The 26,322-nt window shown below is 43.9% G+C and overlaps 7 non-coding genes across 7 annotated transcripts; 4 read left to right on the top strand and 3 right to left on the bottom strand.

The window, feature by feature from the left end:
• Window positions 1-2,631: 2,631 nt before the first annotated feature.
• Window positions 2,632-2,704, bottom strand: trnar-ucg (transfer RNA arginine (anticodon UCG)). Its single transcript has one exon. It is a non-coding gene; the product is annotated as a tRNA-Arg (tRNA).
• Window positions 2,705-3,897: 1,193 nt separating this feature from the next.
• trnan-guu (transfer RNA asparagine (anticodon GUU)) lies at window positions 3,898-3,971 on the top strand. The gene has a single exon. It is a non-coding gene; the product is annotated as a tRNA-Asn (tRNA).
• Window positions 3,972-5,511: 1,540 nt separating this feature from the next.
• Window positions 5,512-5,595, top strand: trnas-uga (transfer RNA serine (anticodon UGA)). The gene has a single exon. It is a non-coding gene; the product is annotated as a tRNA-Ser (tRNA).
• Window positions 5,596-11,969: 6,374 nt separating this feature from the next.
• Window positions 11,970-12,042, bottom strand: trnar-ccu (transfer RNA arginine (anticodon CCU)). The gene has a single exon. It is a non-coding gene; the product is annotated as a tRNA-Arg (tRNA).
• Window positions 12,043-21,717: 9,675 nt separating this feature from the next.
• Window positions 21,718-21,790, bottom strand: trnar-acg (transfer RNA arginine (anticodon ACG)). The gene has a single exon. It is a non-coding gene; the product is annotated as a tRNA-Arg (tRNA).
• Window positions 21,791-23,414: 1,624 nt separating this feature from the next.
• trnas-gcu (transfer RNA serine (anticodon GCU)) lies at window positions 23,415-23,496 on the top strand. The gene has a single exon. It is a non-coding gene; the product is annotated as a tRNA-Ser (tRNA).
• Window positions 23,497-24,839: 1,343 nt separating this feature from the next.
• On the top strand, window positions 24,840-24,921 carry trnas-uga (transfer RNA serine (anticodon UGA)). Its single transcript has one exon. It is a non-coding gene; the product is annotated as a tRNA-Ser (tRNA).
• The last annotated feature ends 1,401 nt before the right edge of the window (window positions 24,922-26,322 follow it).

The raw sequence follows: 26,322 nt of genomic DNA, 5'->3' as shown, positions 1-26,322 counted from the left end.
ACTATAAAATAATGTAATTAGGCACAGAAGAAGTTTACAGCACAGTACAATAATAAATGCTGACCATGACTTTAGAAGCATAAATTACCTTACACTCAATTTAAACACAAGCTGTCTTTAGCCCTCTAAGCTGGTTCATACAGAAATGTAGAGAACCAGGCTCAGAACACACAGCTTCATTAGCGAATACATATGCAGAACAACTAGAGAAGATGTTTTACAGAGGATGGATTTTTAGAAACATCCCATCAGTGACATCACTGAAGTCAACTCCTAGGTAACTGTCGTGTGGATAGTTTCACAAGAATCAGACAAAGGTTTAAGCATCGCTTATTTTAGATAAAACTGCAAAAAAACAACAACAACCCATAATGTACTTCTTTGCGGCTCTGTTTGCCCAAATCATATATTCACAACGTGAAATTAGAAAATAGTATTACGTAACCAAAAACCGCAATATGGAAACAGAACCTGTGTAATTGTTGACAGATGATGTACTCGTAACATTTTTACAAGACGAACTACAACATTTAAAAAATGACTTGTATGTACTTGATATCTCTAATCAATCCACTGCACTGCATTAAAACAAAACAAAAACTAAAACGCCCTGGGCATACCGTTTCGCGCTTCTTATCAGTTGCTCAAAAGCAATTTGACCGTATGAAATGCATAATATAAACCTAGAAACATATACGTGAGGAGTATTTACGTAGTATCGGTGTCAAGACATACCTCTCAAATACTGTAAATCAAGTTAAAAATATCTCAAGACCGATTCTGGTCATAATGAAACCATGTTTCGTGTATGTTTTCTTTAAAGTACCGAGACCAGCCATATACTGTATGTTTATGTTCCAAAATTAATATCGTTTATGGCCTTCACACGCGTTGCATTACGCTCCTATTCTTTTTATGCTCAGGCACTAAGATTTCCCTTCAGTGGTAAAATTCCATATAAATATTCAATACTTAAACGGGCACAGTTAAGACATTAAATATACATATACATATACATATACATATACAAACTGTATACAGTACAGTTTGCATACGGTAATATGTTTATGTTCCTAAATCAATCTCTTTTATGAGCATGTGAAAGGCATGGTGAATCGATTCTCAAAAATTACTGTACTTTGCATGATTGGAAAAAAATGCATGATTGCGAAATGCTGTGGTGTTACTTTTACAAAGAAGGTCAGTGAAAAAAATAATGTGGACCAGGGCAATACTTTGAGTTTACAGCTTGTCCAAGGTCATTTATTATTAATACTATTAGTAATATCTTCATTAAAGACTTTGATGGCTACAGCTCAAACATGAGAAGTTGAGCTTTATTAGCTCCACCTTGCGGAAATTCCGGATACTATTATTTTGCTAGCGGTATTTACCGGTAACTCGCGGTATTTACCGGTAACTCGCGGTAGACTGCGTACAGCGTACCGGAAAATAATGCAGTATCGCCCGCACATTTTGAATGGCTGCATCTGTAGCAATCATATTGTAGCAGACACTCATTTGCCTGTTTCACAAATGATCATATTTTACTAGAGATTCTGTTTGGGATACGGATGTGCATTCTGACACCAATCTCTTACAAAAAATGATTTTACCTTATCGCGGCTTTGCCCTGCTTGCCTCTTTGGACAATATCTCCATCTTGTGGTCGTTGTTGGTAATGTCTAGACAATATCTCCATCTTGTGGTCGTTGTTGGTAATGTCTTCTTATAGATAGATACTTTATTGATCCCGTGAGGGAAATTGCAGTGCAACAGCAGCTTAACACACACAACACAGCCACAGTGTAACGAATTATATAATAATAGTACAATACTGTATATATACTGTATATATATATATGAAACAGAAATAGAAACAGAAACAGGAATCGCTTACTCACCTGGAGAATCTCTGTAGGAATATATAGCATTTATCAATGGAAATAAAAGCTGCTTTAATACAGTGCATGTTCAAACTCAAACCCTCAGCTGCTGTTCTTGTTTGTTTTGGGACAAATTGCAACTGAGCATCGCATGAGCCGTTACGTACCCTTATCTGTTTGGCAATTTCAAGGGAGGAGTTAGGTCAGAATGGGTAGGCTGCAAAACAACAAGTAAAGATTTATTCCAAGATGAAACGTTGTGGCGGTTTTCTTATCTTTTCAGCATGGACTAAACTTTTACGTGTTCCTTATATGCTATATATGTATATATTAGCACCAATGTCGTTCTTAAAAACTAACATGAAATTGTCAGGGACATTCAGCTATATACAAAGACGAGACAGACAAAGTAATAATTCTGTATTAACGTGGCCTACATATTGACGCAATGATCGAACTAACTGACATGTTCTGATTCACATCCCCTGCAGTTCATGCCAATTAGAACAATAGCAATGCTGAGTCCTCCCCACCCTACTGAGCACAAATTCAGCTGCTCTCCAGTTCTGTTCTGCATGTTTTTTCATTGCAATTGAGCTCGGAGCTGGAGATGATCTCCATACAGTTCTGTGTTCACCAGCCCGCACTTGCGTGCTAATTTACGGGTTGTGGCAGATGCTTTTCTATAGTTCATATACATGACGGCAACCTGTTACCGAGGAACCTGAGAGGTTTAAAAGCCTCACGAGCCAGGCAGGACTCGAACCTACAATCTTCTGATCCGAAGTCAGACGCGTTATCCATTACGCCACTGGCCCATAGAACATGCGCTTGCACTCCACCACAGAGAGCTCTACACTGCTACTAGTAGTACACCTCCCCATCTAAATTTTCACAGCAAGAAACTTGTGTTTCCTACTATTTTTATCAGGTTTAAAATATCATCTCCTTAAAACAGAAAAAGTGTTGATGTGTCGTGCTGAAATTCCGATTGATTTTGAATTCAAAGAAAAAACGTTTTCTTCCAAAACACCGTGAAATTGTCACATCTTGCAGACAATAGGTGTATTCCATGTTGAAAAGAGAAAAAAGAAAACAATGGAGCCTTTTACAGGTGTGAGGCTTCTTCAGGTGTGAGAAGACCTCACAGTCGAAACGCTGTGTTTCCTTTCTTCTCTTTTCAGCATGCAATAAACCTATTACTTGTTCCTTTGCAGCCGAGGCATGCTGACATAGCTACCCAGCTGAACATCTTGCAGACTCTACAGTACTTCTCTCCTGTAGAAGTAAAGCAGGGCTTGCTGGGTGAGCTTTTGCTCCGGTAAATTAGGTCACGTGTCATGTTAAATCACTTCTTCTAAACACAACATTTGCTGGTGCTAGCTTTCCCCATGAAAAGAGACATTTCCCTTACAGTACATGACATATCGTTTTTATTCTATCAATAAGTATAGAAATTAAACAAAAGAAAAAATGGTGTCGCCAAAGAATGCACAGCTCTGTCGCCTTGGGGAGGTGTCAAGGGCATTGAGCTCCTTGGACATGAAAAGTGCCCGATAAATGCCATTTCTCATCATTTCTCTTGGCGTCAGTTCTGCTATTAAATGGGACGGAGGCAACGGGCTCAGAGAGCAGGTTAAGTGCACACCGAACGCAGATGTGTCCAAGTGTCTGTAAAAGCGCGGTGCTCCGCTGGCGCTGTTCCCTAGTGGCTTAAAGTGCCCGCCTAGTAAGCAGGCGATCCTGGGTCTGAATACCAGCGGTGCCTCTCTCCGTGTCTTGTTGTGCCGAATGTATCATTTCAGACAAACATGTACAGCTTGGTTCAGTTTAATGCAAGAATTCATTTCCTTTCTGGAATAACTTGTTTTTGAAGAAATCCATACAGCTTGTGAAAGATGAAATCCATTTCTTGGTTGTCAGTGGAAAAAGATTGCCGGCTGCAAGAAGCGCAAGTGATTGTTTTCTTTGACCATAAACCTGCAAATGTAGGGAGCACAAGCGGCCGTCAGTCTCTGTGGCGCAATCGGTTAGCGCGTTCGGCTGTTAACCGAAAGGTTGGTGGTTCAAGCCCACCCAGGGACGCATGTCTCCGTTTTTCCAATGTAAACATCATCACCGCTAAAGAAGATGGCGCAGAAGGCTCCACAGTCGAAACGTTGTGCTTCTTTTCTTCTCTTTTCAGCATGGAGTAAACCTTTGCTTGATCGTTTGCAGCCTACGCATGCTGACACAGCTACCTTTCTCTTAACGCGCCTCAATCATTATTCACCAAAACCATCAGCAGAATGTGTCGCCTTTGTGGTGATGTCACTCCTCTGCTTCACAAATGTCCTTAGTGACGGACCATTTCTTTCTGCCATTTTTCCGGAGCGGTTATTGATTGCTCCATCATTTCCCTCATACTTTCCATCCCTAGATTGAAAAAAAAAAACAGAAACAGGCTGACAGGACGACAATCAAATTGCAAAAACTCATCAAAGCACTCGATAGAGTATTTGAATCCACAAGTAGCTACGAGCAACTTTGTCCTGGCTTGCATGAAAGTCGGAAAATGTCAAAAAGAAAAAGATGGTGGCTTTTTCATATCTGTTCTTTTATTTTTAGTTCGTTGGCTCTTCTGTCCATTGTCCTCCTGCCTGGCTCTTGACCTGTGACTGTCTGAACGCACACATTAGACTTTCAGGCGGGGGATTTGTCCTGAGCCTCTGTGGAAGACCCACCCACCCCCATAAATAACTGCTCTAGAAACACATGAATGCAAAACTAAACCACAGCTTAAAGATGAGCTCCAACTCAGTGCCATACTAATGTAAACGAAGTAATACTAAGACATGTTCTTATGGATTTGTCTTACCTTGAGATATGTAATTGGATTTCAGGATTAACTTCCTCATTCAATGTACTGGTGATTCTTTGCCTGGTCAGTACCTGGGTGGGAGACCTCCAGCGAACAATTAAGCTTACTGCTGGAAGTGGTGTTAAGAGACTCTTAGGATCTTCCAGAGGTGTCTGTCCAATAGCACTAGTTGCCTTAGAGCTGGCTCAAACATTGCTCAAGAGTCTACCTTTCACAGATGCGCAAAGATGAATGATGGGGGTGCACGCTTCAAGGAGCCTTCCAACTGTAGGGACCGATTAGAGACGATCCGTAGCATGTGTCCGTTTCCATATACGCCCCGTGTCTCAACGGTAGGACAGAGAAAAATACTGCCTCGACACGTAACAGCGTTATATTAAACCGCAGGACTTGAGGGCTGTTTTGTTTGAATGTTCAAGGCATTGGTAAGAGCGTAGGTCAAGGGCCATTGGTGCATCTCCTGTAACTGGAGTAAAAATGCTATTCAAACTGCAGTGACTAAAATCGTCGTCCACATGTCTCCGTTGTTGATTGCTTTCAGTCTAAGAACGTTCTGTTTTCATGTCCGAACGGGGAGACTTTATCATTCCAACTTGAAGCCACCCTTAAGTCCTCTGAGGTGTGTGTGTGTGTGTCTGCTTGCACGTATGGCGTAAAAGGTTTCTTAAACGGAGAGCGAACTTGAAAAAAGTTGCCTCCGCTGCCGCCGCCGCCTCGCACTCCCTGTTCGATTGTAGCAAGAAGGCAGCGGCCGCGGCGCTCGCTGTAGTCGTGGCCGAGTGGGGTTAAGGTGACGGACTTGAAATCCGTTGGGGTCTCCCCGCGCAGGTTCAAATCCTGCCGACTACGGCGTCCTTTGCATTTGGTTGCGTGCGTGCGTGTAAAAGGACCAGCGCCGTTTCGTTTTCGCTGGGACCTTTAACACTCTAAATCGCCTGGACCCGCAGCCTGTGAAATCGATTCTTCAGCACCCACGATGGACGCTTTGCCGCTGGACACAGATAACGATGCTTTTCTGCAACGAGCTTTCCAGCTGAATTTTCTCGGCAGCTCCGTACTGAACCTGTTCTCCATTGCAACATAGCGGAGGCTCGTCACGTCTATAGCAAGGCTGTGTAGGACCGCATACGCCACAGTGACTTGTACACAGACCACATGAAAGGCAAGCAAAATACACTTTTAAAATTCCAAAGACTCACAAGGTCAGAGAAACAGCGATGAGCTGAACAGATCTGTTACAGAAGTCTAGGTTGACCTTTTTAGAGCTGTAATTGCATTTTTGTTTAATAGAAGATCAAATCTACTCGCATGTACCAGCACCTTACAGTTTATTGATGTTAATTCTGTTTAAGTAATAAGATTGCTAACGATGTTGGACTTTAGCCGGTGTTTTTTAGAACAAATTGCTTACACTTCTGTAAGGAATACGCAGTACGTGCCTTTGTCAGTCATTGCTCACCATACCTGTAACTTTCTTATCTAACTCACTTCCTCAAATGGTGAAGGTCCACAAACATAAATGAAAAAAAAACCCTTGTTGTAGATGAGGTGCACAAAAAAGCAGCCCCTGATAGTGTATAACACATTTATACTATTGCAGAGACACATGTAACATATATATACTGTATATATGAAACAGAAATAGAAACAGAAACAGGAATCGCTTACTCACCTGGAGAATCTCTGTAGGAATATCTAGCATTTATCAATGGAAATAAAAGCTGCTTTAATACAGTGCACGTTCAAACTCAAACCCTCAGCTGCTGTTCTTGTTTGTTTTGGGACAAATTGCAACTGAGCATCGCATGAGCCGTTACGTACCCTTATCTGTTAGGGAATTTCAAGGGAGGAGTTAGGTCAGAATGGGTAGGCTGCAAAACAACAAGTAAAGATTTATTCCAAGATGAAACGTTGTGGCGGTTTTCTTATCTTTTCAGCATGGACTAAACTTTTACGTGTTCCTTATATGCTATATATGTATATATTAGCACCAATGTCGTTCTTAAAAACTAACATGAAATTGTCAGGGACATTCAGCTATATACAAAGACGAGACAGACAAAGTAATAATTCTGTATTAACGTGGCCTACATATTGACGCAATGATCAAACTGACTGACATGTTCTGATTCAGATCCCCTGCAGTTCATGCCAATTAGAACAATAGCAATGCTGAGTCCTCCCCACCCTACCGAGCACAAATTCAGCTGCTCTCCAGTTCTGTTCTGCATGTTTTTTCATTGCAATTGAGCTCGGAGCTGGAGATGATCTCCATACAGTTCTGTGTTCACCAGCCCGCACTTGCGTGCTAATTTACGGGTTGTGGCAAATGCTTTTCTATAGTTCATATACATGACGGCAACCTGTTACCTAGGAACCTGAGAGGTTTAAAAGCCTCACGAGCCAGGCAGGACTCGAACCTCCAATCTTCTGATCCGAAGTCAGACGCATTATCCATTACGCCACTGGCCCATAGAACATGCGCTTGCACTCCACCACAGAGAGCTCTACACTGCTACTAGTAGTACACTTCCCCATCTAAATTTTCACAGCAAGAAACTTGTGTTTCCTACTATTTTTGTCAGGTTTAAAATATCATCTCCTTAAAACAGAAAAAGTGTTGATGTGTTGTGCTGAAATTCCGATTGATTTTGAATTCAAAGAAAAAAGGTTTTCTTCCAAAACACCATGAAATTGTCACATCTTGCAGACAATAGGTGTATTCCATGTTGAAAAGAGAAGAAAGAAAACCATGGAGCCTTTTACAGGTGTGAGGCTTCTTCAGGTGTGAGAAGACCTCACAGTCGAAACGCTGTGTTTCCGTTCTTCTCTTTTCAGCATGCAATAAACCTAGTACTTGTTCCTTTGCAGCCGAGGCATGCTGACGTAGCTACCCAGCTGAACATCTTGCAGACTCTACAGTACTTCTCTCCTGTAGAAGTAAAGCAGGGCTTGCTGGGTGAGCTTTTGCTCCGGTAAATTAGGTCACGTGTCATGTTAAATCACTTCTTCTAAACACAACATTTGCTGGTGCTAGCTTTCCCCATGAAAAGAGACATTTCCCTTACAGTACATGACATATCGTTTTTATTCTATCAATAAGTATAGAAATTAAACAAAAGAAAAAATGGTGTCGCCAAAGAATGCACAGCTCTGTCGCCTTGGGGAGGTGTCAAGGGCATTGAGCTCCTTGGACATGAAAAGTGCCCGATAAATGCCATTTCTCATCATTTCTCTTGGCGTCAGTTCTGCTATTAAATGGGACGGAGGCAACGGGCTCAGAGAGCAGGTTAAGTGCACACCGAACGCAGATGTGTCCAAGTGTCTGTAAAAGCGCGGTGCTCCGCTGGCGCTGTTCCCTAGTGGCTTAAAGTGCCCGCCTAGTAAGCAGGCGATCCTGGGTCTGAATACCAGCGGTGCCTCTCTCCGTGTCTTGTTGTGCCGAATGTATCATTTCAGACAAACATGTACAGCTTGGTTCAGTTTAATGCAAGAATTCATTTCCTTTCTGGAATAACTTGTTTTTGAAGAAATCCATACAGCTTGTGAAAGATGAAATCCATTTCTTGGTTGTCAGTGGAAAAAGATTGCCGGCTGCAAGAAGCGCAAGTGATTGTTTTCTTTGACCATAAACCTGCAAATGTAGGGTGCACAAAAGACTGTCAGACTCTGTGGTGCTGAAAAGTTGGTGGTTCAAGCCCCTCCAGTATGCGTGTCTCAGTTTTTCCAATGTAAACATCATCACCGCTAAAGAAGATGGCGTAGAAGGCTCCACAGTCGAAACGTTGTGCTTCTTTTCTTCTCTTTTCAGCATGGAGTAAACCTTTGCTTTATCCTTTGCAGCCTAAGCATGCTGACGCAGCTACCTTTCTCTTAACACGCCTCAATCATTATTCACCAAAACGATCAGCAGAATAAGTCGCCTTTGTGGTGATGTCACTCCTCTGCTTCACAAATGTCCTTAGTGACGGACCATTTCTTTCTGCCATTTTTCCGGAGCGGTTATTGATTGCTCCATCATTTCCCTCATACTTTCCATCCCTAGATTGAAAAAAAAAAAACAGAAACAGGCTGACAGGACGACAATCAAATTGCAAAAACTCATCAAAGCACTCGATAGAGTATTTGAATCCACAAGTAGCTACGAGCAACTTTGTCCTGGCTTGCATGAAAGTCGGAAAATGTCAAAAAGAAAAAGATGGTGGCTTTTTCATATCTGTTCTTTTATTTTTAGTTCGTTGGCTCATCTGTCCATTGTCCTCCTGCCTGGCTCTTGACCTGTGACTGTTTGAACGCACACAGTAGACTTTCATGCAGGGGATTTGTCCTGAGCCTCTGTGAAGGACCCACCCACCCCCATAAATAACTGCTCTAGAAACACATGAATGCAAAACTAAACCACAGCTTAAAGAGGAGCTTGTCATGACCGCCAGGCAGTTAAGACCAACTCTTAAGCAATCTAAACAGCACCAGCAGAGGGTGATTATTAACAAACGCCGCCGCACGAGTTAACCCACCTGCACACACTCCACCGTGGGGTACGCAGTGCTATTTTTACCATCTTTACTTGCTTCCCGCTGGTATTGAGTCTACTCCTTGAGAGCTCTACCTGGCGTTTTTTCCATTACCTCGTTTATTCTGGATATTGGACTCCCCTTCTGCCTTTTCGACTTTGGACCTCGCCTCTCACCTCGGACTGTTTGCCACCAGTGTTCTCCCTGGATTACGACTTACCTTACGCCTCTTGACCACGAAACAAAGCAAAGCAGAGCAAAACAAAATGAACAAACGAAAAGCCTCACGTCCCGCACTTGCGTGTAACGCCGTTACGTGCCCAAGCGGTATTGTACTTCATCTTAGCACTGCACCCCGGGGCGTACGGTATATGGGAACGAGCACACGCCACAAATCGTCTCGAATCACTCCCTACAGCTGTAAGGCACCTTGAAGCGTGCACCCCCAACATTTTTCTTTGCGCATCTGTGAAAGGTAAACTCTTGAGCAAACTCTGAACCAGCTCTAAGGAAACTAATCCGATTAGACGTTACTTTGACTCATCCTTTAAGGGAACCTTGTTAATTGGAGAAATCAATGATTTCGAATGAATTCTGTATGCGTTAAAAGACAGCTATACACAGAAAACATGCAGGACACTTCTCATGATGTTTCCCGAGCCGAAACACAGTGCGTTTTTCCAAGCCCTCTGACAAAGCCCGCCCACTGAAAACTGCAGCAGATCGTGTAAAGACGTTCAACTTTGTAACTACTGCACGCACAGGAAGCAGAATAAATTCCTCTTTTCAAACTGTCAAAGGTTTGCTTTGCGAACACTGCAGGACATCGCACAATCTCTTTTGAATGGGGACAAACGATTTCTTATGGGGCACAGTAAGTACAGACGTTTAAAAAGCTCCACTCATGCCGACGATGCAGCATGAAGAAGCGCAACCTAACGTTTGCATTCCTAGCAAATTCCTTTTATTTTTTGATAAATAAAGACAGTCTTGTTTAACAAACAACACACACAACATTTTACATTGTCAATTCAATTCAAATCAATGTATTTCTATATAGCACCTTTCACAACAAGGTTGTCCCAAGGCACTTAACAATGCAAGTTGTTAAGAGCCTTGTGTCTAATATGCCGCCTAGGTAACGTGCTGTCTCTTTGAGGCAGATGTTTAAATCCTCTGAGTTAAGTGCTGAAGTTATAGTAGTCCTATCAGTATTGTTGCCTCCGATCAACAGATCCTCATTTTTCTCAGAGTTGAGTAACAAAAAGTTTTCACACATCCAAGTATTTCCTTCCTTAATGCATTTAACTAAACTGATAATAGAAGAGTTGTCGTTTGGTGTAAACAAAATGTTTATTTGAGTGTCATCAGCATATGAATGAAAGTTCATATTATTTTTTCATATTATCCTACCTAGCAGCAGCATGTAGAGAGAGAGAGCAATATTGGTCCCAGCACTGATCTTCTGGTACCCCAAATTGAACTGGTGACATTGATGAAGCAGTACAATTATTAGATATTTGAACATAATGAAAACGATGAGTAAAATGTGAAGTAAACCACTGAAGGACGGTTCCAGATAAGCCAACCTCAAACTCAAGCCTGTGTAACAAAACAGAGAGGTCAACCGTGTCAAAGGCAGCTCTAAGATCTAGAAGCAAAGCACAAGCACTGTTGCATTCCCTGCATCAGTAGCTAAGAGAATATCATTTACGACTCTTGTTAATGCAGTTTCAGAAACCAGACTAAAATTTCTCAAGTATATTATTTGAATCCAGATATGATTGACGTTGGGCAACAACTATTCTCCCAAGACTTTTAGATTGAAATGGGACCTTTGAGACAGGCCTGTAGTTGTTAAGAACTTGTTGATCCAAATTTGACTTCTTAAGAGCGGTCTAACAACCGCTACCTTAAATTGATCAGGTACAACGCCTGACGCAAGCGATGCATTCATCATACTAATTATAGGTCCTGCCAGTCCTTCGAGGGAATCTTTGACTAGCTGAGTGGGGATGGGATCTAGCGAACAGGTGGTTGACTTTGTCTTACGTCTGTGTTTATGAGTCCACCATAAGAAGAAATCTGAACAGGAGTGGTGATCATGCGAGGTCACCATGGAGGAAACCACTGCTCTCCCCCCCAAAAAAACCACCACTGCCCCTCTCAAGTTTGCTAAAGACCACATGGATGTTCCACAGCAACTCCTGGAACAATGTTCTGTGGACAGTGACAAAAGTTGAACATGTTGGTAAATGTGCACAACGTTATGTTTGGAGATAACAAAACACTGCATACCAACTCCAAAACCTCATCCCACCTGGGAAGCATAGCGGAGGCTGTACGGCTTGCAATCATCGAGGGACCGATGAATTCCAAGATGTATCAGGAAATTCTACAGCAGAATGTCAGGGTGTCTGCCTGTGATCTAAAACTCGAAAGACGCTGGGTCATGCAGCATGACAAAAACAAAGGAGTACATCAACAACAGAGTGGCTGAAACAATAGAAATTCCGTATTTTGGGATGGCCGAGTAAGAGTCCTGACCCCAATCCCATTGAAGTGCTGTGGCGTGATCTGAAGCAGGCCGTTCAGTGCAAGACATCTCCCAACTGTATGTGAGAGAAAAGCAGAGACGCTCACTGAGTAAGGTGGGGTTGCAGCTTTGCAAATCAAAAGGACATTTGTACGCTCAAAAAGGGACAGTAGCACCCCAGATGGGACTCGAACCCACAATCCCTGGCTTAGGAGGCCAGTGCCTTATCCATTAGGCCACTGGGGCACACTGGGTTGGGTCGATCACGCTGATGAAGAGCCAGTTTTTTTTTTCCTTTGCTTTTTCAAAGGGATCCCCAAAATTAGGAAAGTTAGGCAGCAGAAGGTTTACTGTGACCTGAGAAGGACCGGCATCCAATCACGGTGGTACACACACACACGCTCTCACTCATCTGAGCTACACGGCTACCAAGATGATCTCAGGTGCGCCGAGCTGGTACGGAACATATTGAACTGATCGACGGCGAATTGTCTCTCAGACAGGCTTTTCACCTCTGAGCTCCCTGACTGACAGTAATCAGCTAGGTAGTGAAACAGTCAGCTGCTTCTAAGCCTTAAACAGCTGCATCTCAGCGCTTCCACAGAGAGATGATTTGAAAGCCAAACATCGCCCATTGGGAACACCTTACTATCACTAGTTTAAGAGACTTTTAAGGTCTTGCAGAGGTGCCTGTCTAATAGCATGCGCTTTGCAAGCTATAGGTGTTTAGGCTGAGGCAGAATGCCTGTTAACAAAATGTTTTTCTAAAGGGGCCTCGCACTCTTTTCCAAGCAATGGTCACCATCCCCACCGAGTGTCACAATGTAGTCATGTCCTAGGACATCACCTGTTAGTCTCCATTTGTCTGCCACCAACACTTTAGGTTAAGGGGTCACAACCGCACCCCAAAGACCAGAGGAGCCGTTGGCGTTCTGGCGGCGCAGATTGGGCTGAAGGTGGGGCGCTTGAATCTCGCTGTTGGAGGCCGTCTGAAACTGACCCAAGCCTTTCCCTTGAATTAAATGTAAATAAATAAATGAACCCCAGATGCACATGGAATCAATCACGTGTTTCCTTTGAGCCGTTTCAAAGACTGCTCCAGAGTTTACCTTGCACAGATGCGCAAAGATTAATGATGGGGGTGCACGCTTCCAGGCGCCTTACAACTGTAGGGACTGATTAGAGACAATTCGTAGCGTGTGTTCGTTTCCATATACGCCCCGTGTTGCAATGGTAGGATGAAGTCAAATACGGCTTGGACGCGTAACGGCATTCTATCCAACTGCAGGACTTGAGGGTTTTTTGTGCTTTGTTCTGTTTTCGTTGACATCGCATTCGTAAGAGCGTCAAAAAAAGGCAATTCCAGCATCTAACACGAATAAAAGGGCTATTGAAACTGCAGGGCTGCGCAGCTTCTAAAATCCTTGCACACAATTCTCCGTTATTGTTACTTCCTTCTTTCTGTCTAACAAAGTTCCCTTTTCCTGACCGGACGGGGAGACTTTATCATTCCAACTTGAAGCCAGCCTTAAGTCCTCTGAGGCGCATTTGTCTGCTAGCATGCATTTTGTGAAAGTTTTTTTTGTTGTTGTTAAACGGAAAGCGACTTTGAAAAAGGTTTCCGCCGCTGCCCGGCACTCTATGTTAGACTGCATCAAAAAGGCAGTGGCGGCGGCGGTGGCCGAGTGGTTAGGGCGATGGACTAGAAAGCCATCGGGGTCTCCCTGCGAAGCTTCGAGTCCTGCCGCCTACGGTGTCGTCGTGTGTCTGCGCAACAAAGGAAAAGCACCTGTTTCACTTTTCCCGCAACTTTTAAAACGCGAATGATCTGGATTTCTACATGATTGGCTCTTAAAATGTGATCTGATCTTCATCTGACGCATAATAATAAATAAAGACAGTCTTGTTTAACAAACAACACACACAACATTTTACATTGTCAATTCAGTTCAAATCAATGTATTTCTATATAGCACCTTTCACAACAAGGTTGTCTCAAGGCACTTAACAATGCAAGTTGTTAAGAGCCTTGTGTCTAATATGCCACTTAGGTTACGTGCTGTCTCTTTGAGGCAAATGTTTAAATCCTCTGAGTTAAGTGCTGAAGTTATAGTAGTCCTATCAGTATTGTTGCCTCCGATCAACAGATCCTCAGTTTTCTCAGAGTTGAGTAACAAAAAGTTTTCACACATCCAAGTCTTTCCTTCATTAATGCATTTAACTAAAGTGATAATAGAAAAGTTGTCGTTTGGTGTGAACAAAATGTTTATTTGAGTGTCATCAGCATATGAATGAAAGTTCATATTATTTTTTCGTATTATCCTACCTAGCAGCAGAATGTAGAGAGAGAGAGCAATATTGGCCCCGGCACTGATCCGTCTGGTACCCCAAATTGAACTGGTGACGTTGATGAAGCAGTACAATTATTAGATATTTGAACATAATGAAAACGATGAGTAAAATGTGAAGTAAACCACTGAAGGACGGTTCCAGATAAGCCAACCTCAAACTCAAGCCTGTGTAACAAAACAGAGAGGTCAACCGTGTCAAAGGCAGCTCTAAGATCTAGAAGCACAAGCACTGTTGCATTCCCCACATCAGTAGCTAAGAGAATATCATTTACGACTCTCGTTAATGCAGTTTCAGAAAGCAGACTGAAATTTCTCAAGTATATTATTTGAATCCAGATACGATTGACATTGGGCAACAACTATTCTCTCAAAACTTTTAGATTGAAATGGGACCTTTGAGACAGGCCTGTAGTTGTTAAGAACTTGTGGATCCAAATTTGACTTCTTAAGGAGCGGTCTAACAACCGCTACCTTAAATTGATCAGGTACAACGCCTGACGCAAGCGATGCATTCATCATACTAATTATAGGTCCTGCCAGTCCTTCAGGGGAATCTTTGACTAGCTGAGTGGGGATGGGATCTAGCGAACAGGTGGTTGACTTTGTCTTACGTCTGTGCTCATGAGTCCACCATAAGAAGAAATCTGAACAGGAGTGGTGATCATGCGAGGTCACCACGGAGGAAACTACTGCTCTCCCCCCCAAAAAAAACACCACTGCCCCTCTCAAGTTTGCTAAAGACCACATGGATGTTCCACAGCAACTCCTGGAACAATGTTCTGTGGACAGACGTGACAAAAGTTGAACTTGTTGGTAAATGTGCACAGCATTATGTTTGGAGATAACAAAACTCTGCATACCAACTCCAAAACCTCATCCCACCTGGGAAGCATGGCGGATGCTGAGGTTTGTTGGATGTTGAGGTTTTTGTCAATAAAGGAGGTTCCACTAGCTCCTTAATATAAGGGTTCACGTACTTTTTCCATCAATGACCTTGATTGTTTAAACCATTTGGTCAATAAAGAAACAGCAATGTCAAATGTTGGGCGTGTGTTGTTTGTGAAATCAGACTCTCTTTATTAATTATTATGACTTAGATAAAGATAAGATCACATGTTAGGAGCCATTCATGCAGAAATCCACATCATTCCGAAGGGCTGTTTACAAAAGTTTTTCTCCCAACTGAGAGAAAAGCAGAGACGCTCACTGAGTAAGGTGGGGTTGCAGCTTCACAAATCACAAGGACATTTGTACACTCAAAAAGGGACAGGAGCACCCCAGATGGGACTCAAACCCACAATCCTTGGCTTAGGAAGCCAGTGCCTTATCCATTAGGCCACTGGGGCACACTGAGTGGGGTCGATCACGCTGATGAAGAGCCAGTTTTTTTTTTCCTTTGCTTTTTCAAAGGGATCCCCAAAATTAGGAAAGTTAGGCAGCAGAAGGTTTACTGTGACCTGAGAAGGACCGGCATCCAATCACGGTGGTACACACACACACGCTCTCACTCATCTGAGCTACACGGCTACCAAGATGATCTCAGGTGCGCCGAGCTGGTACGGAACATATTGAACTGATCGACGGCGAATTGTCTCTCAGACAGGCTTTTCACCTCTGAGCTCCCTGACTAACAGTGATCAGCTAGGTAGTGAAACAGTCAGCTGCTTCTAAACCTTAAACAGTTGCATCTCGGCGCTTCCACGGAGAGATGATTTGAAAGCCGAACATCGCCCATTGGGAACACCTTACTATCACTAGTTTAAGAGACTCTTAAGGTCTTGCAGAGGTGCCTGTCTAATAGCATGCGCTTTGCAAGCTATAGGTGTTTAGGCTGAGGCAGAATGCCTGTTAACAAAATGTTTTTCTAAAGGGGCCTCGCACTCTTTTCCAAGCAATGGTCACCATCCCCACCGAGTGTCACAACGTAGTCATGTCCTAGGATGTCACCTGTTAGTCTCCATTTGTCTGCCACCAACACTTTAGGTTACGGGGTCACAACCGCACCCCGGAGAGCAGAGGAGCCGTTGTCGTTCTGGCGGCGCAGATTGGGCTGAAGGTGGGGCGCTTGAATCTCGCTGTTGGAGGCCGTCTGAAACTGACCCAAGCCTTTCCCTTGAATTAAATGTAAATAAATAAATGAACCCCAGATGCACATGGAATCAATCACGTGTTTCCTTTGAGCCGTTTCAAAGACTGCTCCAGAGTTTACCTTGCACAGATGCGCAAAGATTAATGATGGGGGTGCACGCTTCCAGGCGCCTTACAACTGTAGGGACTGATTAGAGACAATTCGTAGCGTGTGTTCGTTTCCATATACGCCCCGTGTTGCAATGGTAGGATGAAGTCAAATACGGCTTGGACGCGTAACGGCATTCTATCCAACTGCAGGACTTGAGGGTTTTTTGTGCTTTGTTCTGTTTTCGTTGACATCGCATTCGTAAGAGCGTCAAAAAAAGGCAATTCCAGCATCTAACACGAATAAAAGGGCTATTGAAACTGCAGGGCTGCGCAGCTTCTAAAATCCTTGCACACAATTCTACGTTATTGTTACTTCCTTCTTTCTGTCTAACAAAGTTCCCTTTTCCTGACCGGACGGGGAGACTTTATCATTCCAACTTGAAGCCAGCCTTAAGTCCTCTGAGGCGCATTTGTCTGCTAGCATGCATTTTGTGAAAGTTTTTTTTGTTGTTGTTAAACGGAAAGCGACTTTGAAAAAGGTTTCCGCCGCTGCCCGGCACTCTATGTTAGACTGCATCAAAAAGGCAGTGGCGGCGGCGGCGGCCGAGTGGTTAGGGCGATGGACTAGAAAGCCATCAGGGTCTCCCTGCGAAGCTTCGAGTCCTGCCGCCTACGGTGTCGTCGTGTGTCTGCGCAACAAAGGAAAAGCACCTGTTTTGCTTTTCCCGCAACTTTTAAAACGCGAATGATCTGGATTTCTACATGATTGGCTCTTAAAATGTGATCTGATCTTCATCTGACGCATAATAATAAATAAAGACAGTCTTGTTTAACAAACAACACACACAACATTTTACATTGTCAATTCAGTTCAAATCAATGTATTTCTATATAGCACCTTTCACAACAAGGTTGTCTCAAGGCACTTAACAATGCAAGTTGTTAAGAGCCTTGTGTCTAATATGCCACTTAGGTTACGTGCTGTCTCTTTGAGGCAAATGTTTAAATCCTCTGAGTTAAGTGCTGAAGTTATAGTAGTCCTATCAGTATTGTTGCCTCCGATCAACAGATCCTCAGTTTTCTCAGAGTTGAGTAACAAAAAGTTTTCACACATCCAAGTCTTTCCTTCATTAATGCATTTAACTAAAGTGATAATAGAAAAGTTGTCGTTTGGTGTGAACAAAATGTTTATTTGAGTGTCATCAGCATATGAATGAAAGTTCATATTATTTTTTCGTATTATCCTACCTAGCAGCAGCATGTAGAGAGAGAGAGCAATATTGGCCCCGGCACTGATCCGTCTGGTACCCCAAATTGAACTGGTGACGTTGATGAAGCAGTACAATTATTAGATATTTGAACATAATGAAAACGATGAGTAAAATGTGAAGTAAACCACTGAAGGACGGTTCCAGATAAGCCAACCTCAAACTCAAGCCTGTGTAACAAAACAGAGAGGTCAACCGTGTCAAAGGCAGCTCTAAGATCTAGAAGCACAAGCACTGTTGCATTCCCCACATCAGTAGCTAAGAGAATATCATTTACGACTCTCGTTAATGCAGTTTCAGAAAGCAGACTGAAATTTCTCAAGTATATTATTTGAATCCAGATACGATTGACATTGGGCAACAACTATTCTCTCAAAATTTTTAGATTGAAATGGGACCTTTGAGACAGGCCTGTAGTTGTTAAGAACTTGTGGATCCAAATTTGACTTCTTAAGGAGCGGTCTAACAACCGCTACCTTAAATTGATCAGGTACAACGCCTGACGCAAGCGATGCATTCATCATACTAATTATAGGTCCTGCCAGTCCTTCGAGGGAATCTTTGACTAGCTGAGTGGGGATGGGATCTAGCGAACAGGTGGTTGACTTTGTCTTACGTCTGTGTCCATGAGTCCACCATAAGAAGAAATCTGAACAGGAGCGGTGATCATGCGAGGTCACCACGGAGGAAACCACTGCTCTCCCCCCAAAAAAAACCACCACTGCCCCTCTCAAGTTTGCTAAAGACCACATGGATGTTCCACAGCAACTCCTGGAACAATGTTCTGTGGACAGACATGACAAAAGTTGAACTTGTTGGTAAATGTGCACAGCGTTATGTTTGGAGATAACAAAACACTGCATACCAACTCCAAAACCTCATCCCACCTGGGAAACATGGCGGAGGCTGTACGGCTTGCAATCATCGAGGGACCGATGAATTCCAAGATGTATCAGGAAATTCTACAGCAGAATGTCAGGGTGTCTGCCTGTGATCTAAAACTCGAAAGAGGCTGGGTCATGCAGCATGACAAAAACAAAGGAGTACATCAACAACAGAGTGGCTGAAACAGAAGAAATTCCGTATTTTGGGATGGCCAAGTAAGAGTCCTGACCCCAATCCCATTGAAGTGCTGTGGCGTGATCTGAAGCAGGCCGTTCAGCGCAAGACATCCCAAAAATATACATGAACTGAAACAGTTTTGCATAGAGGAATAGGCCAAAATACCTCCTAACCGCTGCTCAGGTCTGACCAGCCGCTACAGAAAGTGGGGATTGAGGTTTTTGTCATAAAGGAGGTTCCACTAGCTCCTTAATATAAGGGTTCACGTACTTTTTCCATCAATGACCTTGATTGTTTAAACCATTTGGTCAATAAAGAAACAGCAATGTCAAATGTTGGGCGTGTGTTGTTTGTTAAATCAGACTCTCTTTATTAATTATTATGACTTAGATAAAGATAAGATCACATGTTAGGAGCCATTCATGCAGAAATCCACATCATTCCGAAGGGCTGTTTACAAAAGTTTTTCTCCCAACTGTATGTGAGAGAAAAGAAGAGACGCTCACTGAGTAAGGTGGGGTTGTAGCTTTGCAAATCAAAAGGACATTTGTACGCTCAAAATGGGACAGGAGCACCCCAGATGGTACTCAAACCCACAATCCCTGGCTTAGAAGGCCAGTGTCTTAGCCATTAGGCCACTGCGCCACACTGGGTGAGGTCGATCATGCTGATGAAGAGCCAGTTTTTTTTCCTTTGCTTTTTCAAAGGGATCCCCAAAATTAGGGAAGTTAGGCAGCAGAAGGTTTACTGTGACCTGAGAAGGACCGGCATCCAATCACGGTGGTACACACACACACGCTCTCACTCATCTGAGCTACACGGCTACCAAGATGATCTCAGTTGCGCCGAGCTGGTACGGAACATATTGAACTCATCGACGGCGAATTGTCTCTCAGACAGGCTTTTCCCCTCTGAGCTCCCTGACTGACAGTAATCAGCTAGGTAGTGAAACAGTCAGCTGCTTCTAAGCCTTAAACAGCTGCATCTCGGCGCTTCCACAGAGAGATGATTTGAAAGCCAAACATCGCCCATTGGGAACACCTTACTATCACTAGTTTAAGAGACTCTTAAGGTCTTGCAGAGGTGCCTGTCTAATAGCATGCGCTTTGCAAGCTATAGGTGTTTAGGCTGAGGCAGAATGCCTGTTAACAAAATGTTTTTCTAAAGGGGCCTCGCACTCTTTTCCAAGCAATGGTCACCATCCCCACCGAGTGTCACAATGTAGTCATGTCCTAGGACATCACCTGTTAGTCTCCATTTGTCTGCCACCAACACTTTAGGTTACGGGGTCACAACCGCACCCCAAAGACCAGAGGAGCCGTTGTCGTTCTGGCGGCGCAGATTGGGCTGAAGGTCTGAAACTGACCCAAGCCTTTCCCTTGAATTAAATGTAAATAAGAAATGAACCCCAGATGCATATGGAATCAATCACGTGTTTCCTTTGAGCCGTTTCAGAGACTGCTCCAGAGTTTACCTTGCACAGATGCGCAAAGATTAATGATGGGGGTGCACGCTTCCAGGCGTCTTACAACTGTAGGGACTGATTAGAGACAATTCGTAGCTTGTGCTCATTTCCCTCTATTCCCCGTGTTGCAGTGGTAGGATGACGTAAATTCCTGCTTCGACACGTAACGGCATTATAATCAAGTGCAGGAGCTGAGGGCTTTAGTTTTGTTTCGTATTCCATGGCGTTCGTAAGCGCGCAAATCAAAGGCAATTCCTGCGTCTAACACGAATGTAAATGCTTTTGAAAGTGCAGTGTGGTGCAGCTTGTAAAATCCTTGTCCACATTTTTGGTTTGTTGATGTTTTTTCTGTCTGCCAAAGTTGCATTTTGACATCCGGACTGGGGGACTTTATCATTTGAACGTGAAGCCAGCCTTAAACCCTCTGAGGCGTGTCTGTCTGCCGGCACGAATCTTGTGAAAGGTATTTTTTTTAACGGAGAGCAACTTTAAAAAGGTTTCCGCAGCCAAATCGCAGTCCGTGTTTGATTATAGGAGGAATGCGGCGGCGGCGAGCTCGCATTTGTCGTGCTCGAGTGGTTAAGGCGATGGGCTCGAAATGCGTTGGGGCTTCCCCGCGCAGGTGCGAAACCTGCCGACTCCGGCGTCTGCCGCACGTCGCCTTGTGCCTGCGCGGCAGAGGCGAAGTGCCGCTTTTCCTTTCCTGGTACTATAACAACGCGAAATCGCTTGGACCCGCTGCCATGGAAATCAATTCTTCAGATAACTACACATTTTGCGTTCGCACCTCTGGTGCTCTACTTATGCCTTTGAAAACCTAATGAATAAAGCTGAAAGAACCGACACGATATGTAGGTGCTGGTAAAGCACGCAGTAAAGAACTGTTAACAGCAAGGGTTTCAGTGGGTTAACTGAGGAGAAGGCGTGATCGCTAATTGTTGACTTTTTATTTGGTGTTAGAAACACTCTTACTGTGCATGATGTGCAACAAATGTAGCCACAGAAATTGCATCACGCTTTCATGTATGCTATTGCAGACACCAACGTTGCCTAGATAGAAAACCGAAATAGCCGTGGGTTTGCTTGCTGGTCTGAAGGATCTCTCTTCGAATCTCTATCATTTGTCAATGGAAGTAAAAGGCGCTGCAATCTCATACGTTCAGAATCAAACCCGCAGCTATTGTTCGACTTTATTTCTTGACTAATTACAACTGAGTGTCGCATGAGCAGTTACATAAACTTGTCCGGTATATTTGAACACAAATGCCGTTCTTCAATTAAAACTAACAGTACATTGTCAGGGACATTCAGTTCTATACAAACAAGAGACAGACAAGAGAATATTTCTACCGTTCATGTGGACTACGTGTTGACTTACTGATCGGAATAATTGAAAGGTTCGGGCTCATAGCCGATGCAGTGCGTGCTAATTAGAACAGCAACGCTGAGCTCTCAGCACCGTACTAAACCCAGGTGTTTTTCTAAAGCTGTCAGGTGCAGTTCATTTACATGAAGGAAATCTCTTACTGGGTACGATTACAATGCAGTAAGTAGCACAGACTACTTAGGGAGTAGCCCCATGCGTTTAAAAACGACCCGAGCCAGGCAGGAGTCGAACCTGCAATCTCCTGATCCGTAGTCAGACGCGTTATCCATTGCGCCACTGGCCCTGGTGTGACACTGCAGGACTGTAACCCAGTGAGATCAGCACTGCACCTAGTAAAATATTACCCCCGGTCCATTCTTTTCCAAAAGTGAGAAACACCTGTTTTCTACATTTTGTCTGTTTTAAAACCATATCTCTTTAAACCAAACCAAGAGTTTGTCTTTTGCACTGATATTCTGATTCATTTCGATTTCAAAGAAAAAAAAAACATTATCTTCCAAAGCATCATAAAATTGTCCATTCTTCCAGACTCTACTTCTCTCTTGTAGTAGTACAGCAGACCTTTCCAGGTGAGCAGATCACAGAGTCCGAAATATGCTTCCTCCACCAAGCAAAGTACCTGAACATGACTCTGTCTTCATAAAAGCGCCCCTGTAATAAAGAAATTAAATCCGAAATCAAGAGGGCAGTTGCCTACTGAAGTTCAAGAAGTCATCAATTTTAACCCAGCAACACATTAAAGGCTGCATCTATACAAGTACGATTCTAGAAATGCTCACCAGATTACGTTTTAAGAAGGAACTGTGCCTCAGGTTCCGCCGAGATCTTAACTCGGATGGCAGGATTCAGAGTCCGGAGTGTGGACTGATGGCGCACGGAGGGTCCATATACTGTGGATCCCTCAGTGATCTTCCGCGTGTTCAAACCGCCAGCGTGTGACTCCCCTGTCCCTGTGACCTCATTGCTCTGCTCTCGCCTCTGTGCAGCTGAGCCCGACTCATGGTAAAGTGGAAAAAAATATGCCCTCATCGTGGGATTTACTCTGGATCGAGGATAGATGTCACTTTTTTATCGTTGAACAGGATGTATGTGATGTGGCGACTAGGTTCAATATTGTATCCTTTTAAAAGATTAAGGACTGGGGTGAGCGTGATTTACCACCCTTTCAGCTAAGAACCCGACATGAGCACCGTTTAAGCTGCATAGACTCAGTCGTTTAACTCTTCTCCATTAGCAGGGTTAAGGTTAAAGAAAAAAAACATTGCTGACTTCTTTTTTTTTGCCAGCCGCTAGCGCTGATTAGCAATGTTTGTATTTCATGTTTTGCAAGTTCCATCCATTTTAAGAAAAACAAGTCGCGTTAAAGACAGGAAATGAATACTTGCATTTAATTAAGTCTAGCCGTAGGCGGTTGTCTGTAAGGACCAGTTCTGTTCGAGAAGACAGAACAAAGAAGGCACCACTGGGATTCGGACTCAGGATCTCCTGTTTAAGAGACAAGCGCTTTAACCAACTAAGCAACGGCGCCCCGGTAGTGTTGTCCTTTTGCAGCCACTTGGACACACCACTCAGACACATCTGCATTCGGTGTGTGCTCCGCCTGCTCGCTGAGCAAGTTGCCACCTTTACATACAATAGCAACATCGACACCAAGAGAAAGGATGACAAATGGCTTTTATCTGGAACTTTTCATGTCCAAGGAGCTCAATGTGCTTTCTGTGTACAACAGGGCCACTGAACTCCACAATGGCCACTGAACCACAGCAGTGGCTTGCTGGCTTGACATCTCCCAAGGAAAATGTTGAAATCGCATGTGGAACAGGAAAAGGACCCTTGAGTACGAGGGAAAAAAAAGAAAAAGATCATCTGGAGCGCGCCAACCCATGTCTGGACAGCCCAGTTTCATCGACGAGGTGGCCGAGTGGTTAAGGCGATGGACTGCTAATCCATTGTGCTCTACACGCATGGGTTCGAATCCCATCCTCGTCGCTCTCTACGTTTGATGTTGGCTCTCCTTTTGTTTGCTCCAGTACTAGAGCCTTACATTTTCTAGCGGTGGCTGAACATGGTATAGTAGGCTAACGTTGGTATCGAGCAGTGGTAGTAACAGTATTTACGTGCCGCTGCTGCCAAGTGGCTCTGGGTTGAGACCGCGTTTTCACTTACTTGCAGCACAAACGGAGAAAGCGATTTTTGACAGTCTCTCGAGAGACTGCGCTAGGTGTTTAGGGATAGACTTTGTCAGTTCCCCCTGGGATGATGGCCTCTCAAATAGTTTGTGATTCCTCTAGACGTTTATACAGTAGAAGCCTGCTTCGTGGCTTAAATCCAAGCTAAGGAAACGAGTTAGAGGTCTGATGCAGAACTGCGAATTCAATGAAGGGGAACACTACAGTACATTGCACTGTATGTGTGAGGAAAGCTGCCCCCTACTGTTCCTTGTCGACCGAACAGAGGACTGTAAAGGATACCGCCAAGAAACTTTAGGATGCTGGTTGGAATCCAGCTCCAAAGAAGCCCCTTTGGGTGTTATGTAATCAAAAAGTAAGAACAGAGAATCTCCCTTTGATCAAAAGCGCAACAGAACTGTTTTCCGTGGAGCAGGTTTCAGACCCGTAGACCTGTTTTATTTGTAGGGCAGGGCGCATTCCCAAACGCGAATCTCCTGTTTTAGAAATGCTTTGGGCGGCGTGAAGTGAAAATAAGAAGTGGGCTCCAGATGCACATGGAAGCAATCAAGTGTTTCATCCGAGCTGTTTCAAAGACTGCTCAACAGCTTTCCTTTTACAGAGGCCCAACGATTAATGATGGGGGTGCACCCTTCAATGTGCCTTACGACTCTAGGGAGTGATTGAGACGATTCGTAGCGTGTGTTCATTTCCCTCTATTCCCCATGTTGCAGTGGTAAGATGACGTAAATTCCTGCTTCGACACGTAACGGCGTTATAATCAAGTACAGGAGCTGAGGGCTTTTGTTTTGTTTCGTTTTCTATGGCGTTCGTAAGCGCGCAAAACAAAGACAATTCCTGCGTCTAACACGAATGTAAATGCTTTTGAAAGTGCAGTGTGGTGCAGCTTGTAAAATCCTTGTCCACATTTGTGGTTTGTTGATGTTTTTTCTGTCTGCCAAAGTTGCATTTTGACATCCGGACGGGGAGACTTTATCATTTGAACGTGAAGCCAGCCTTAAACCCTCTGAGGCGTGTCTGTCTGCCGGCATGTATCTTGTGAAAGGTTTTTTTTTTAACAGAGAGCGACTTTAAAAAGGTTTCCGCAGCCACCTCGCACTCCGTGTTAGATTATAGGAGGAATGCGGCGGCGGCGAGCTCGCTGTAGTCGTGGCCGAGTAGTTAAGGCGATGGATTTGAAATCCATTGGGGACTCCCCGCTCAGGTTCGAATCCTGCCGACTACGGCGTCTGCCGCACGTCACCTTGTGCCTGTGCGGCAAAGGCGAAGTGCCGCTTCTCCTTTCCTGGTACTATAAAAATGCTACATCGCTTGGTCCTGCTTCCATGGAAAGCAGTTCTTCAGGTAATTCTACTCTCTTACCAAAGCTGTTAGGTTCCTTTCCGTGGTGAGATGGGTTGTCATGCAACGCTGCCACATAGTGCCGACAGACAAGTGTGTTGCGGGAGAAGAGAAAAGTGTTTGAAGATTTAAGAGTGTCTTAGGTGGAGCCAAAATCAAGTGTCACAAATGCAAGTGGGAAGATTTCCAATGTTTAATATGGTCAAAATAAGCGGAAGTTACCAGCTGGTCCGGCACAGTCTGCCATGCTTTTGTCATATACTGTAAAGTGGTGTGGAACTGGGTGTCGAACTGGAGCCTCACCATTTGCATATGTGAGGCTCCAGTTATACATCGAGTGTCACATTAAATGACAAAAATGAAGAGAGTTAAAGCACCTGGAGAGGTTTTCTTACAACTTTTGAGCTGACACAGTTTTGGAAAATGTTTCCTTCACGGTGCACTGAACAACATAGGCAGCCAAGAGTCTCCAAAACAAAACAGAATGGACAGATAGGAGAAAATTCCCACTCGTCCTGAAGTTCCCAAAATCCAGCACTGAGCGTAAACAAAGTGTCTAAGTAGCGTGGGAATGCTAACCCTAACCCTAGCTGGAGTTTGAGCAATCCGGCACTGAGCGTAAGAAGATGAGTCAAAGTAACGTCTAATCGGATTAGTTTCCTTAGAGCTGGTTCAGAGTTTGCTCAAGAGTTTACCTTTCACAGATGCGCAAAGAAGAATGTTGGGGGTGCACGCTTCAAGGCGCCTTACAGCTGTAGGCAGTGATTCGAGACGATTCGTGGCGTGTGCTCGTTCCCATGTACCGTACGACCCGGGGTGCAGTGCTAGGATGACGTACAATACCGCTTGGGCACGTAACGGGGTTATATGCAAGTGCAGGACGTGAGGGTCTTCGTTTGTTCGTTTTGTTTTGCTCTGCTTTGCTTTGTTTTGCTTTCCATTGCGTTGGTAAGAGCGTAAATAAAAAGGCGATTCCTGTGTCTACCACTAATGTAAGAGCTATTTCAAGTGCGACGTGGTGCGGCTTTTCAAATGCTTGTGGGCATTTCTCTGTTGTTGATTCTTTTTTTGTGTGTAACAAAGTGGCATTTTCATGTCCGGACGGGGAGACTTTATCATTCCGACATGAAGCCACCCTTAAGTCCTCTGAGGCGTGTCTGTCTGCAAGGCTTCTATTTTGGAAATGTTTTTTTGAAACGGAGAACGACTTTGAAATAGGCTTCCGCCGGCGCCTCGCGATCCAGGTAAGATTGTAGCAAGAACGCAGCGGCAGTGGGGCTTGCTG

The sequence above is a fragment of the Lepisosteus oculatus genome, unplaced genomic scaffold, assembly GCF_040954835.1.
Source record: "Lepisosteus oculatus isolate fLepOcu1 unplaced genomic scaffold, fLepOcu1.hap2 HAP2_SCAFFOLD_349, whole genome shotgun sequence".
Taxonomy (NCBI): Eukaryota; Metazoa; Chordata; class Actinopteri; order Semionotiformes; family Lepisosteidae; genus Lepisosteus; species Lepisosteus oculatus.
Note: the sequence above shows the minus strand (reverse complement) of the source record. Positions and strands in the feature narration are given on the sequence as shown.